Raw genomic sequence first — 16,926 nt, 5'->3', positions numbered from 1 at the left:
AAGGAAGTTAAGCTATCATTATTAATTAGAATACTACAGTTTTTTAGTAGTGCCCCATGATATTACCATGTTTTACAGCGACAATGGCAGTAGTAGGCTTAGATACCTAGAAGGAAGTTTATAAAAAGTCAGGAGCTACCTATCCTGCAATTTTACTTCTGGATTTCTCCTTATTTTTCCATTATTTTCTATAGACATGCCTTTTTATCCAGCGGTAGTTCAATATATTTACGGGGTAGTTTACACTGTCTATGTTTCTCTTTATTTTTATTTTTATATTTATTTTTATTGTTTATATTCTTCTCTCCATTCATCACCTTTTGTTATTTAATTTATTTTGTGATAATTATTACTGTTTTTCAATTGATTATTTTCTTTCCTAAACTTTCATTGTCTGCTTTATTTTGTTCATTGCCTTCTTATATTATACATTTTTATTATTGTGTTTTTTCTTCAGATTTCAATTTTTTCTATTTCTACATCTTCCTTACCTTTCCTTTTAGACATCCCCTTTTCATAAAATTTTATTTTAATTCTTCTAATGTGGTTCATTAGATTTTTGTATTGTTTCTTGTTTGTTTTTCTTGTCTTTTCCTTCACAGGTCTTTGCATCACTTCTGCCAACTTCCCTTTCCACGTCACTGCCTCATTAAACTCATTGTTATCTATTTTTTTTTTTGCACAGACTGTTAATATAGGCACGCCCGCAACTGGGCAGACTGCCAAACCACCTGCAGCACAAGACACGTCAAACCATCCCCACTGCTTATATAGGGAGTGTCAGCATTAAAGAACAGCCTAGTCCTAATCGACTCAATCCAGGGTGACGTGTGCCAAGCTAAACAGGTGAACTGAATTTATACGTTTCATCGATGTTATTTTTATTGTGTTGTTAATACTATTATAATGATGATTTCTGGTTGTGGGTGTTGTTTTGTTGATGCTGTTATTCTTGTTGTGCTTTTGCTTTTTTGAGTTGCTCTTGTCATTATAGGGTGCCACTTAGGGTAATTCATAACCTAGACTGGAAATGTAGCCACATCTTCCTCTTCTTGTTTGTGATCTTTCTCCAATACCCGTGAAGTTCTACACCTGCTCTGAGGATTAAAGATTGGGTAATTGACCACGCTATGTTGACTTGATGTTTTACTGATGTGTAGACAATTTTTAGCCTTCCTGGCTCGTTTTTTTTGTCGTTTTGTTAGAACAGGTGGAGATTTGTTTGTTGTATTCAATAGCTGATGCTTATGGTGATTTGCTTCCATACAATGGACCTGTAAACTAAAGCACGGTTCTGGAAACAGATTTAGGGGCCGATTAGGATTGCGGTGATTCCGCATCCTCCGGGCCGGCGGAAGCCACCGTCGGCCCGGAGGATGCGGAATCACCGTAGCAGTGCTTCCAAAGACCCCCCAGATTAGGATGGCGGGGGGGGGGGGGTCATCGGCGGACGGGAAAACCGTCCGCCGCTTTTCCGCCGCGGTCGCCTTCCGACCGTGGCAGAAAAGCTCTAATATGGTGGCGGTGTCTATCAGACACCGCCAGCCATATTAGGATGGGGCAGGAAACATGCTTTTCCACGGCTGCTTTTCCGCCGTGGAAAAGCTTGTGGTCTTTTCAGTTTGGGGGCCTGTTGCAGGCACCCAGGGTGTCAGGGTGTGGGGGGTGCACATGGGGGGTACCTATGGTACCTCCCTGCATTTACATGAACAAAACAGCAGGCACAGAGCGGTGCCTGCCGCTTTGTGCATGTAAATACAATACATGCATTTTTAACCTTGCGGCGGGTGCTGCTTCAAGCAGCACCCGCCGCAAGGTTAAAGATACGGGATGTGACCGCCAGGGTGGCGGTCACAACCTAATTTGCATGGAGGGACCGCAACTGCCCATGCAGACAGTCCCTCTACCTCACGGGTGGTGGACGGACGCAGGTCCGTCCGCCATCCTAATGACCCCCTTAGTACTGTATTTGACACCTTCTCTATGCCACACACTGTCTGCTGTTCAGTAGACTTTTCTGTTTCACTTGTTACAGCATTTTGGGATTTTTTTTCCCTCAGTTTTTCCTCTTTATTATTTTCTCCTTTTTTGTTAGTAAGTGGAGCAAGGTTATGATTATGTCCTCCCTGCATACAGTTTTTACTATTCAGATCCTTATTATCAAGTGAGCAGTTTGCGCGTTTGCATTCGTGTAATATGCTTGTTAGTAAAGTTGGTAAATCCCTTCATTTTTCCATTATGGGACAACAGGGGCAACTGAAGGCTTATGCCTGTATTTCCTTTCCATTTTGAGTGTATCCTAATTGGTTCATCATGATGGCTAGTTTGTTATTTATACCTGAAATGTATTCGGCAATTATATTCATCAAATTTATTTGAATGACCAGTTTGTCAGACTGCATATTCAAGGTTTTAATTGATGTTTTTAATATATTGACTAGAGCAACATGTAAATTTGTAAGGGATTCTGGATTGTGTTCAGTATCCAGCGTTCCCTCTATTGTGTTTTGTACAACATTATTATGTTCCTACTTGTTCCTGTAATTTAGCGGAGTGACTGTAGTTTTTTGTTTTCCACCTTGTTGTCCTCATCCATGTGAACCCTCTGTCCTGGGTTTACTTTCCTTTTTTTTTCTTAGTTTAATGTATGGTTCATCGTACTCTTGGTCTATCTGTTCCGGTAAGCTTGATATGTGAACCCTCTGCTCTGGGTTTACTTTCCTGTTTTTACTTAATTTAAAGTGTGGTTCATTGTAATCTTGGTCTATCTGTTCCAGTGAACTTGATATTTCAATTATAGATTCCTTTTTGCCCTCGGATGTATCCACCTGCTAGGCCTCTCCTGCGGTTTTTCCAAATGTACCATGTGCTGGTACTGTACTGATGCTTAATGAGATGTTTTTCTGAGAGTTTCTTTCTCTTATAAGCTCTACTTCATCTATGCATGGGGTATTATCATTTGGTTGAACATAGCCGTTGACTAACTTTCTTCCTCCTGCGATTACCTTTGCTAGCGTACACATTCTTTCTTCTATAGATTTCTGAGTTTCTAATTGAGGTGTTAATGGGGCTTTATTCGTTGTTTCTTTAATGAGTTAGAATTTTGCATTTTTTACTTGCAATGTTCCTTTGTTATTTGCTAATGATCGAGACTCCATCCACGGGTCAAACACATCGTTGGTATTAAAGGAAGGTTCACTTTTTCTAAGAGACTTACTTTGTTGTCTTGGTGTTGAATGATTTTTTGGATTTTCCTTTCAGGTACCGTTTGTGTTGCTGTTGACTATTGTACCCGTGTCATATATTATATCTTGATTATCTGAAGAATGTTTTTTGTTTCCCCAAGTAGGTCCCCAACAGATTCACTGATCGAGGTTGATATTAACATTATTCTCGCCTGTTTTGCATTAGCTATTACCTCAACATCCATATCGTCCAATGTGCTATCTGAGATACTGTATGGTTTTTTACACTGTGTTTGTTCGCCCGTGTAACCACGATCTCCCGGTTCTGTGTGTACTTGTGCCTCTGTTTGAATTAACTGTATATTGTTGTCCCCACAAAGCGGCTTTTCATCCACGCATACAGATGTTTTAATCTTGTTCTGTAATTGTTTTTCAGTTATGTGTGTTTGACTCTTCGCTGGGTGTTCAGTTCTTGTGACCATAATGTTATCTATTTTCTCATCCATCTTTGGTGAGTTTAGTGTCAGTGGCATCAATGGCTTTGGGAGGCCGTTTATCTTTTCCGCCATTGTATAAATTGCTGTGACTGGGTCTTTTAGAAATGTGAATTTACCTGTTGATTTCACTGAGCCGAAGATTGAATAAATAGATGGTATTATTGTGTCCCCTTGGTTTGGCGAGGGCTTGGTTGCGCTACACAGAAGAGTGGCTACACTTTTTACGTCCGATTTGCTTTTCCTTTTCCTTTTCGTGGGTTGGGTTGAGGGTACTTATCCTGCCTGATCTCATTATACTGCTGTGTATGGACTGCTGTATGGGCTGCTGTTTAATGCTGAGTTATAACCTCGTTTAACCTTGTTGGTACCGGGCGGTGCAGTACAACAGCTGCTTCTCCTTAGTGACTTTCGGGTTTGCAAGGAGTAGGACTATGGCCGATACCTCCTGTTTTATGTTTCCTCGTTTGTGGTTCGGGCTCACTGCTGAAGCTCCTCACCTTAATCACCCTTTCCTCTTTGCGGGATAGTTCACGTTTTGTTTAAGCTTACTCTGCATCAGGTGTCCTCGCCTGTTTTTTTTCTGTGTTGGGGTCCCTTTCCCTTTTTTTTTCCACAGTGTGGACCTATCAAGTCTGTCAAGCTGCGAGGCGTTTAGATGAAAGGTGAATCAGCCCCGTGCCTCTGCCTCTTAAGACACCACTTGAGCGCTCTATCCGTGCATTACCAAGATAACACGGACCGGAATCACACCTCACAGAGCCACTGAGCCACTTCCGGGAGGATATTACGGTGCTGCCTGGGTTCCTATCTGGATTCCTGGCTCCTCAAGATGCCTCTTGCAGCTCCTGCTCCTGTGTCCACCAGGTGCCTCTGCCTCCGGGTGCCTTTTCACGGCTCACCCCGCTACCCGGCGCCTCCCGCGTCTCCTGCCACCACCGGGCACCTCCTGCGGCTCCTCCCGCCTCCCAGAGTCTCCCGCGGCTCCTGCCACCACCGGGCACCTTCCGCGGCTCCTGCTGCCACCGGGCACCTCCCGCGGCTCCTGCCGCCACCGGGCACCTCCCGTGGCTCACACTGACACCTCAACCTCTCGTGGCTCCTGCACTGGTCCTTCGCGGCTTCCGCCGACGCTGCCGCAGCTCTCCCAGTATCGCCGCAGGCGGACCCCTCAGCCGAGCCGCAGCAGCCTCGGATGGCCCCCTCACCCCACGCAGCAGTATGGAAGCGAGGGAGCGAGGAAGCAGGAGGAAGCAGGAGCCGTCTATAGGAGAGTCTGCGGAGGCAAGCCGAGACCCAGCAGCCAAACGTCTTCAGGTGAGCTGCGTACTGAAACTGCTCTCCTCAAATCAATAATTTCAAATAATAATAGTTGTTACATCTTACATAGGCAATGTATGTCATGAGTGAACATAAACACAATTTCATCATTCACATTTGCCATCATCATCTTATTCTTCTGAATTGGTGTCATCATTCTCTGCGTCTGTTTGATTTTCACAGGCAGAAAGTCTGCACATGTCAGCGCACTTGAAGAAATTTAGACAGCAGACAATTGTTGGCCATTTGCAGTTCCTAATACAGTTGCAAGCTAGTAGATCTAACACAGCCTGCGGTGCTGACTGCCCCTCCATCCAGTCCACCACCAGTTTCTCTGCTCCCTCGTGTTTTTCCAACTTCCAATTCGTCTCGGTATCTGTTGGTCATTCAAAGACAACCGTTGCTCATAGCGGCTTGATAATTTGCACGTTCTGCATGTTTCTTTAGACTGTCCATGCAAGGTGGAAGTTGATGACTATTGATCTCACCCTTCTTTGTGCAGAATAGGTGGTACCTCAAGGCATTCATGTGATGAACCAAATATTTTGGTGCACACTGTAAGCACGAGAATTGCTCCAATTTGTCCATTAGTTCTTTTGGGATATGCCATACACCTCTGAGCTGCTAAAATGTTTCGTCTGTATGGATGTATGATGGAACAATGCAGGGAAATACATTGCATGCCTTAACCACGTATTTTTACCACACATTTTTTTACAACGCTTATGCTTTTGCAACGTATGCCATTACCAGACATTGTTTTTACATATAAAACCAATGCATTTGTGGGGGGGGGTCCCTACACCTCCAACTTACCTTAAATGTGCAGTAAAGGTATACGTTTTAAAAACCTACTCCTGGTATAAACATGTTTGTTAAAAAATGCATAGTAAAGTCATAACATGGTAAAAACCTCATTGTAATTACTGTTTCCCCCTGTGTATGTCTGTTAGCAGACAATATTTTGAATGCACCTACTTTTCCTTTTCCCTTAAATGCACTTTTTGTGTCACATCCAGTAAACATATGGAGACCTATCATAGCTCAACTAACATTTTCACCAAGAGTTGAAGCTATTTTCCCAATGTCAAGGTCTTGCATGCATTTTTTAGTACCACATTTCAGAAACTATTGAGTCATGATTATGTCATGGAATCTCACATACATAATAGACACATCGGTGTCATCTGAGCTTATCATTACTGCCTCATAACCCTAATTAGGAGCATGTGTACAGTTGAGATCGGGCACTTCGTGGCTCCCTTAAGATGTGATTTTATAGCATTTATCTTCACTGTTCTAGAATAGTGTTTTGTTCTCAAGTTTTATGAAATACTCTGGTTTCCTCCAGTCGTTAACAAGAAATGTGATGAGAGTTGTTTTGTTCCTTACATGGCTTAGGATTTTCCTTCACTGTCTGACAATCTGGGAAGGTGAGATGCTCTGTAACTGGTGTCCTAGTTCTTCCCTTCTGATTGTCCTTTCGCTGTTCATAATAGACGTCTTATTGTACATATCAAACACAACATTGATTCTTTGACTCCATTTCCTTCCCGCAAAGCCATGGACATGACAGACACAGCTACCTCACCATAGTTTGATTCCTTTCCTTTTACTCTCTGAACAAGAACCATACCATCAATCAATGTGAATTTCCAGGTATTTCCTCAGCAGTGGTAATGTACAGACCTTCTGCTCATGGTAAAGGTCCTAAGGGATGAGAGAGTAAATCCTCCATTTGAAGGTTTTAATTCTGTGCTGTGTATAATCTCCACACAATACAATTTGTGGAATTGTGGTTTATTGAAGATACATTGTTACAAGGATGCAGCAACTAGCACAAAGGAAACCGACCCCTCACATACTCCCCACAAGGTTCCATTACCGCATATATATACTTGGAACCTCACTAGTTCTAGACTCTATACTTGAGCCTGAGGATCTACCTTAAATAAAACTTACCATTACTACACATCCCCTTCCCTTTGATGCAGCGAGAATACCAGCTTGGGTTATTCTAAAACAACATACTCACTTGGGCCCATAAACTTGCATACAATAAGCTGATAATCACCGCTGGTGATCAGGACTTTTATTTACCTTATAGTGAATTATACCTGTACACCATTTCTTACCAATACCGTATGTAAATGTAATGTAATGTAAATGTAAATGTGTTGGACTTGTAAAGCGCACAGCTGCCCGTGAGCATCCCGGCGCTGAAGACCACTGGGGAACCCGTCCTGGCTTTCACTGTGAGATGGTCCCTTCTGGGTATCTCCAAGGTGAAACCAGGCATCCCCGGCGTCTGTGGGGGGCCGTTGCAGAGATGAGGCAAGCTTAATGCCCAGAGTTGCCAAGTGTGATCCCTGGTTTGAGTAGGCACCGAGGCGAGACTTGTCGAGTCCGCTGATCCTGGTCCATGACCCAGCCGCGTCGGGAATTGAACCCTGGTCCCTGGCCGTTCTCTGCTTCCGGGTCTGCCGCCTCTAACCAGTGAGCCACACCTCTCCACCGTATCACCTTAACTCTCAATTTCCTCTGGTCAATAGATAAGGTTGTTAGCATAATAGGTATAAATGATATTTACTTTTATTTCTTTGAATGACCACAGATTTGGGAGAGTTTTAAAAACGTTATCTATGCAATAATTTTGTGAGTCAAATACCAATACATATCAAAACACCAACTTTTCAAGGAGAAATAAAGATCTAAGACATAAAGACTTAGTAAAATCTCATGAATTTGGTACCTGGAAAGGGTGGAAAAGGAAAACGGTAAAAGGACATACCACACAGATTTATATTTACCTAGAATGGTGTGAGGACCAACCCCTGGCCAAGGAGCTGGGAAAGGGACTCCCGAATAGTCAAGACAAGAGCCAACAGATCAGGACAGGTTCAGGACAGGTACCCTCTTCTAAGTGCAACGCCAGAGTTACACCACTCTCTGGTGCTACTCTCCTCGATTCTTCCCCCTTCTGGATGAACAGATTCTTCTCGCTCTGCAATCTCCCTGACTCTTCTTTCTCTCCGTCTCTCCTTTCTCGATTCTTCAGTCAGAGTGCTCGAGCAGCGCCTCTGACCTCCGTGGCATCGGATGTCTTCTGCCGCAATGATGGGTCGGTGACAAGTCAGACAATCTAACTGACTGAGCCTACCTTGGTTATACTATTCTCAGTGTATGTACCACCCTCCAATGTTTCAATATTCGTAAATGTCCTACTTGTGATTGGACAATGGGATGGGGAGAGGTCATCACACCATACTAAGGTAACGTCATTTTCTTAGGCTTTATTGTTCTATGTTCCCTCCCCTTAATTACTTTCCCAAACTTTATTTACCACCCGCATTTCACATTAGAATTTATACATTGTATGTGAAATCTGACATTTCTCCTTCCCCTCTCCAGGTCAAGAGGTGTTGTTCCCTGGCATGTCTTCTGGTCACCTGTACTTGGCATCCACTCTTTGTATGCTTACACCACTCGATTCCCTTTCATCTGCTACATTGCTGTCAACCCTCTGCTCATTATCACATGCAATTTCCAACCACCAATACTTTCTTACGCCATGTTCATCCTCTCCTTCACCCTCATGACAACCCTCCACCGCATTAGGCTTGACAATATCCAAATGGCTCATGTGCTAAATACTCCCCTCCTCAAGCTTTACTGTGGTCTTCAGGACCCTGACAATTGTTTTGGGCTCACTAAACCTGCTTTCCACATTGACCACCTTCCTACCCAATTTCACTCTTACCCATTACCCTTCCTCCAAATGTACCTCCTTTACTTTGTTTTCAGACTCAAAATGCAACTTTTTCTTTCCCTTCAATGTCACAATACACCATCTAACACTATCAACATCCCAATCCATTTCATCCTCTTCCTCACCCAACCATGCTTCATCTTGGAATGTGGTACTCTGCCTCACTGCAAACAAAATGTACTTTGTCCAACAGTCTCATGTTATGTCATCCTGTACTCCCACACCATCTTTTCGAGCTCAGACTCCCACTCTTTTGTTCCTTTGCTCACTAATTGTATAATACCTTTCACCACCCTATGAAGCTACACGCAATTTGTCAAACGCTAGAAAGGATTATTTTCTATAGGTATGTTAAAGTGTGTGCCAATCCAACAAAGCAAACACAAGGAGATGATGGACGGTGTGCTGAAACTTTTCAGACACTCACCCCCACTCACAGTTTTGGGTTGAATCCATCATCAGTTCAGGCCCAGCTATATGCAAATCAGTCTTGACCCTGTACCTCATGGGAACAGTCCAGCCCGAACTGCCAAGCCAAGTCTACCCTGAACCAGAATTAAGCATCCTGGGACTAGTTTTGGGGTAACACCCCTCATCAGCCAGGCTAGCTTGAATCCAGTGGCAAGGTGAGCAAGTGACCCACGTCTGGGCATACCCTGCCAACTTAGGGCGAACAAAGCAAACACAAGGAGATTATGGACGGCTTCATAAAGTAGGGCATTTTTAAAGCGGGGGTAATTTGCTTACAATACATTAGGTTTTGCGAAGATCCGATTAGAGAGCAAAGTTAAAGGGGGGTAAAAATATTTTAATCTACTAATAAATTACCCACAGTTTAATGGATCTGCATGAACGGTGGTAGGGATTTAGGAAGTTTTATGTCATTTTACTATTTGTAAGTGCATAAAATGTAGATGAAGTTGAACTCCCTGAAAACAGAGCACATGCTGATCACCAGGAGTAGCAGACAATCCGATCTTCAAGAAGAGCTTACAGAAATTAACCGCCAGGAATTAGGCCAGGAATTTCCAGATAGCTCCAGGTCTTTTGGAGCCCTTATCACCAGTAGCCTTGGGTTCGGTTAAGAAATGGGTAAGAATAGTCAGATTTCTTGCCATAAACTCCACAACTGCTCATTTTCTGCATGGATGGAGGCTACATCCTGATTTCAGCATCCTAGACCTCAACCTAGCAAAACGAAAGAACATCCTCTAAACTATTGAATTGATGAAGCAAATTTAAATTGATTAACATTTTTGTATGCCTTAGAGTTGTTTACACACAGTAGAAAAATAGTTTCTCAACCCCGCCAAATTAGGCCAGAACTAGACCTCGACTCCATCCTGCAAATCAACATGTGACTCCGTATTTCATTTCTCACTTTGCACATGCATTCAAAATATGCACAATGGAAACATCTTTCTGCTTCATGGCTCCTTCTACTGTTGTACAGAAATATATTCTTGAAACAGTTTTTCATTGTTTTGCATGTAGCAGGGTTTGCACTTTTGCATCTGTTGACCTTATATCAAAAGTACACTCTACATTTTACTATTTAGGCAATGGTGCTATATGATTTTGCATTTAGTCTATGTTATGATTGCACAGCTCTGTAAAAATGTTGCTGATTTGGTGCTGATTATGTTTTTGCTGTGTATCTCTTTATATGAACTGGTGCATTTCAGGGTGACCCAATCGTTGCCTGCCCTAACTCTCAGAGACTGAACCCCTGTGGGTATGACTCGCACTCTAGACTTAGAATTTTTGGAAGATTGTCTTTAAGGCTAATCAATTTAACAGGCCTCCTGCTGCGTTTGACTGTGCCTTATGGTAATTCCCTATGATCAGTTTGCCTGCATTGAGATTAACTAACTTTTTCCTTCAGTAATGCTTTCTTAAATTGTAATACACCTTCATGGTTTTCAGTTTACTCCTGGCTCTCTGGAGTCCTTATTTCCATGAAATTCTAATTATTTTGTTGTTGTTGGGATATTGTTTAGGATCATATTGTCTCATGTATTATTGAGGTCATCAGGGCTCCCGATCCGGTGCAGACACTTTATCTCCTACCTTAGCGGATATCAAAGATAGTGTCTTCACAATGACTCCTGAAGGCTTAAGATAGCAAAGCCAGAACACCCACATACTTCAGGAAACCCACCTAGCACCACTGCCCAACTGCATCACAGTAGAGATTTGTTGTTCCACCTTCTTAGCAATGAACTCCAACACAACACCATACCTACCAGACAAAACAAAATCTTTGGCATCTCATGGAGAGATGACATTGGAAGAATCCATACCAATGAAGCCAGAGGAGTAGCAGAAAATACATCTTCAGCTGCTACGCACACACTTCCAGTAATGTCGATTCCATACTGATTTGGCAAGCTCCAGCTTTCCTTCTCTACCGAAGAAATTGAATAGGCACCGTTATTAAGGAACACCTCATCTGCAAGTAACCAAGGGCTAGATGTAGGTAAATCAGATTTACCGATTCATAAATACCGAATTTTACCGATTCGGTATTTATGAACCGGTAAATCTGATGTAGGTAAAAATTCGGTAATTTTTACCGATTCGGTAGGATTCGGTATTTACCGATTCGGTAATTTGCCATTGATTCCTATGGGCTTTGAAGGCCATAGGAATCAATAGCAAATACCGATTCGGTAATTACCGAATCGGTAAAATTACCGAATTGACAAGGGAAACAGGGTGTCACTTTGACACCCTGTTGCACCACTGTTTCAGGCTTGTGTGCCATGTGACACACATACATGCCCTTAGGGCATGTCTCTGTGCCACATGGCACAGGTGTACATGCACAGATGTGCATGTACATAGGGGTTCGTTATTTACCATGCAATTGTATTACATGGTAAATACCGAATCCTGAAAGGCCTGTAGCACTGTCAAAAAGTGCTACCTACATCTGAAAATACAGATTCGATAATTTTACCAATCGCTAAATTTACCAAATCGGTACAATTTACAGAATCTGTAAATTTACAGATTCTGTAATTTTACCGATTCTGTAATTTTACAGATTCTGTAAAATTACCGATTCGGTAAAATTACCGAATCTGTATGTTTTTTAAGCCCCTACATCTCCATAGCCCAAAGCCGGTCGGAAACGGCCGAAAATCTGTATTTTTGGCTGTTTCCGACCGGTATTGGGCTACCTACATCTGGCCCCATGTCTCTTGCTCCTGTTCACCAAGACCATATGAGTAATGCCCTGGTACCTGTAAGCACGTTGTACTTATGACTCCCTCAAGTAAATTTGCCAATTCTTTGTACAAGTACTCATGCATACAAACATACAAACCACTAAAATTAAATCCTTTACTGAAAAACACCAATATTGGCTGAATGTTCAATTCTTCTGCCAGAAGTAAACCTGGGGAAGAGAATTCTCATGTAATTCCAGACATCAAGACTGCACAACGTTTCCTTTTTCCATTCAAGAGATCCAAATAAATAATATATATATTTACATAATATGCAGGAGTGGAACCCAGGTTGATCCGACATTTGGTTCTGAATAGAATTAGATTCTTCAGAACGTTTCACAATATTTAATGTCCTGTTTTTCTCTGAAGTTTTCACCACTACCAAATTTGCCATTACAGGACAGTAACATAATGAAAAAGGCTAAATAATTCAATGCCAAACAGTATAAATCACACTAAAGAGCAATATCAGAACAGGTGTCTAATAAGAACTACAGAAACTCAACATTTCAAAGCTATTTTCCCTCCATCCATTGAATAGCTGGCCTGTTGTTACAATATTGGGTGCAGGAGGTTGAATGGAAGTACAGAACTCAGCTACTATATTTGAGAATATATAACCCAGTCCCATCATTCCAATCATATCTTGAAGTAGCAGAAACAACAAAGTATGACCACATGACTTCATAGAAAGTGATCACCTGACCTTTGACCCAATGATGCAGCAGATTACTTTTTCTAAGCAACATTTGTTAGTCATTTGAGGCTGGGTCATGGTAAATCAATAACAATAACTGAATCAGGTGCAATCAACCAGCTATTATCTTTCCGAAAACCTAAAGGCAAGCTTGTATTTAACACACCAGTTACTTCAATTGGCTTAACTTACAATGTATGCTAAGCAGTTCTCAGGGATTGCAGGAGGCAATATAGAGATAGCAATGATTGTGTAGAAAACATTCAAGAAAATGTCACTTTCAGAAGATGTAGTTGTATTCCTCTCTTGAACTGGGTTTGCTGTCATCAGGAGCAAGACCACTGACTCATTGTCAGTGAAATTGCTCTCCCACCCTCGCAGCTCCACCATTAAGTGAGGTGCCCCTGCCCCTGCACTCTTGAGTGTTGGTGATCGAGGCCCTCCTCCACCCGCAGGTTTCCCTGCGCCTCATCCCTGGTGGTCCAGTGGACCTCTGTCTCCTTTCTTTCTTTCAGCTCCTTCACTCGTTTTTCTCCCCTTTCTATCTTTCACCTTTCTGCACCTCTGCTCTTTTGCGCCTTATTTCTGCCCATTTCCCTTTCTCTCCCTCTGCTCCTTCACTCGTTTTCACTCGTTTTTCCCCTTTCTATCTTTCACCTTTCTGCACCTCTGCTTTTTTGTGCCTTATTTCTGCCTATTTTCCCTTTCTCTCCCTCTGCTCCTTCACTCGTTTTCACTCGTTTTTTTACCCTTTCTATCTTTCACCTTTCTGCTCTTTTCTGCATCTCTGCTCTTTTGTGCCTTATTTCTGCTTATTTTCCCGTTTTTCTTTATCCCTTCTTTCCTCCCTTTACCTTTCCCCGCCGCTGCTGCCCCCGCGGCCCCTCCCCCCCCAGCACGATCGGCCCAATCCAGCTCCCCTCCCCGCTCCCGCCTCCCAGCTGTCCAGCCCTCCCCGACCCCTACTTAATGGCGGCCACTGCGGGGACAGGCGAGCAAGACCACTGACTCATTGTCAGTGAAATTGCTCTCCCACCCTCGCAGCTCCACCATTAAGTGAGGTGCCCCTGCCCCTGCACTCTTGAGTGTTGGTGATCGAGGCCCTCCTCCACCCACAGGTTTCCCTGCGCCTCATCCCTGGTGGTCCAGTGGACCTCTGTCTCCTTTCACTCTGCTCCTTCACTCGTTTTTCTCCCCTTTCTATCTTTCACCTTTCTGCACCTCTGCTCTTTTGCACCTTATTTCTGCCCATTTCCCTTTCTCTCCCTCTGCTCCTTCACTCGTTTTCACTCGTTTTTTTCCCCTTTCTATCTTTCACCTTTCTGCACTTCTGCTCTTTTGTGCCTTATTTCTGCCTATTTTCCCTTTCTCTCCCTCTGCTCCTTCACTCGTTTTCACTCGTTTTTTTACCCTTTCTATCTTTCACCTTTCTGCTCTTTTCTGCATCTCTGCTCTTTTGTGCCTTATTTCTGCTTATTTTCCCTTTTTTCTTTATCCCTTCTTTCCTCCCTTTACCTTTCCCCGCCGCTGCTGCCCCCGCGGCCCCTCCCCCCAGCACGATCGGCCCAATCCAGCTCCCCTCCCCTCCCCGCTCCCGCCTCCCAGCTGTCCAGCCCTCCCCGACCCCTACTTAATGGCGGCCACTGCGGGGACAGGCGAGCAAGACCACTGACTCATTGTCAGTGAAATTGCTCTCCCACCCTCGCAGCTCCACCATTAAGTGAGGTGCCCCTGCCCCTGCACTCTTGAGTGTTGGTGATCGAGGCCCTCCTCCACCCACAGGTTTCCCTGCTCCTCATCCCTGGTGGTCCAGTGGACCTCTGTCTCCTTTCTTTCGTTCTGCTCCTTCACTCGTTTTTCTCCCCTTTCTATCTTTCACCTTTCTGCACCTCTGCTCTTTTGCACCTTATTTCTGCCCATTTCCCTTTCTCTCCCTCTGCTCCTTCACTCGTTTTCACTCGTTTTTTTCCCCTTTCTATCTTTCACCGTTCTGCACCTCTGCTCTTTTGTGCCTTATTTCTGCCTATTTTCCCTTTCTCTCCCTCAGCTCCTTCACTCGTTTTCACTCGTTTTTTTACCTTTTCTATCTTTCACCTTTCTGCTCTTTTCTGCATCTCTGCTCTTTTGTGCCTTATTTCTGCTCATTTTCCCTTTTTTCTTTATCCCTTCTTTCCTCCCTTTACCTTTCCCCGCCGCTGCTGCCCCCGCGGCCCCTCCCCCCCAGCACGATCGGCCCAATCCAGCTCCCCTCCCCGCTCCCGCCTCCCAGCTGTCCAGCCCTCCCCGACCCCTACTTAATGGCGGCCACTGCGGGGACTGGCGAGCAAGACCACTGACTCATTGTCAGTGAAATTGCTCTCCCACCCTCGCAGCTCCACCATTAAGTGAGGTGCCCCTGCCCCTGCACTCTTGAGTGTTGGTGATCGAGGCCCTCCTCCACCCACAGGTTTCCCTGCGCCTCATCCCTGGTGGTCCAGTGGACCTCTGTCTCCTTTCTTTCGTTCTGCTCCTTCACTCGTTTTTCTCCCCTTTCTATCTTTCACCTTTCTGCACCTCTGCTCTTTTGCGCCTTATTTCTGCCCATTTCCCTTTCTCTCCCTCTGCTCCTTCACTCGTTTTCACTCGTTTTTTTCCCCTTTCTATCTTTCACCGTTCTGCACCTCTGCTCTTTTGTGCCTTATTTCTACCTATTTTCCCTTTCTCTCCCTCAGCTCCTTCACTCGTTTTCACTCGTTTTTTTACCCTTTCTATCTTTCACCTTTCTGCTCTTTTCTGCATCTCTGCTCTTTTGTGCCTTATTTCTGCTCATTTTCCCTTTTTTCTTTATCCCTTCTTTCCTCCCTTTACCTTTCCCCGCCGCTGCTGCCCCCGCGGCCCCTCCCCCCAGCACGATCGGCCCAATCCAGCTCCCCTCCCCGCTCCCGCCTCCCAGCTGTCCAGCCCTCCCCGACCCCTACTTAATGGCGGCCACTGCGGGGACTGGCGAGCAAGACCACTGACTCATTGTCAGTGAAATTGCTCTCCCACCCTCGCAGCTCCACCATTAAGTGAGGTGCCCCTGCCCCTGCACTCTTGAGTGTTGGTGATCGAGGCCCTCCTCCACCCACAGGTTTCCCTGCGCCTCATCCCTGGTGGTCCAGTGGACCTCTGTCTCCTTTCTTTCGTTCTGCTCCTTCACTCGTTTTTCTCCCCTTTCTATCTTTCACCTTTCTGCACCTCTGCTCTTTTGCGCCTTATTTCTGCCCATTTCCCTTTCTCTCCCTCTGCTCCTTCACTCGTTTTCACTCGTTTTTTTCCCCTTTCTATCTTTCACCGTTCTGCACCTCTGCTCTTTTGTGCCTTAATTCTGCCTATTTTCCCTTTCTCTCCCTCAGCTCCTTCACTCGTTTTCACTCGTTTTTTTACCCTTTCTATCTTTCACCTTTCTGCTCTTTTCTGCATCTCTGCTCTTTTGTGCCTTATTTCTGCTTATTTTCCCTTTTTTCTTTATCCCTTCTTTCCTCCCTTTACCTTTCCCCGCCGCTGCTGCCCCCGCGGCCCCTCCCCCCAGCACGATCGGCCCAATCCAGCTCCCCTCCCCGCTCCCGCCTCCCAGCTGTCCAGCCCTCCCCGACCCCTACTTAATGGCGGCCACTGCGGGGACAGGCGAGCAAGACCACTGACTCATTGTCAGTGAAATTGCTCTCCCACCCTCGCAGCTCCACCATTAAGTGAGGTGCCCCTGCCCCTGCACTCTTGAGTGTTGGTGATCGAGGCCCTCCTCCAACCACAGGTTTCCCTGCGCCTCATCCCTGGTGGTCCAGTGGACCTCTGTCTCCTTTCTTTCGTTCTGCTTCTTCACTCGTTTTTCTCCCCTTTCTATCTTTCACCTTTCTGCACCTCTGCTCTTTTGTGCCTTATTTCTGCCCATTTCCCTTTCTCTCCCTCTGCTCCTTCACTCGTTTTCACTCGTTTTTTTCCCCTTTCTATCTTTCACCGTTCTGCACCTCTGCTCTTTTGTGCCTTATTTCTGCCTATTTTCCCTTTCTCTCCCTCAGCTCCTTCACTCGTTTTCACTCGTTTTTTTACCCTTTCTATCTTTCACCTTTCTGCTCTTTTCTGCATCTCTGCTCTTTTGTGCCTTATTTCTGCTCATTTTCCCTTTTTTCTTTATCCCTTCTTTCCTCCCTTTACCTTTCCCCGCCGCTGCTGCCCCCGCGGCCCCTCCCCCCAGCACGATCGGCCC

General features: G+C 44.7%; 1 protein-coding gene across 1 annotated transcript in view; it reads left to right on the top strand.

Annotated features, from left to right (window-relative positions):
- The first annotated feature begins 803 nt into the window (after positions 1–803).
- LOC144785895 (metalloproteinase inhibitor 4-like) overlaps positions 804–16,926 on the top strand; it is a 75,540-nt gene continuing 59,417 nt past the window's right edge. The window contains exon 1 of the mRNA XM_078664765.1: positions 804–846. The gene's annotated coding sequence lies outside the window, so the exon portion shown is untranslated. The remainder of the gene's footprint in view (positions 847–16,926) is intronic.

This window comes from Lissotriton helveticus, chromosome 10, assembly GCF_964261635.1.
Source record: "Lissotriton helveticus chromosome 10, aLisHel1.1, whole genome shotgun sequence".
Classification (NCBI taxonomy): domain Eukaryota; kingdom Metazoa; phylum Chordata; class Amphibia; order Caudata; family Salamandridae; genus Lissotriton; species Lissotriton helveticus.
This window is presented reverse-complemented; position numbering and strand designations above follow the sequence as displayed.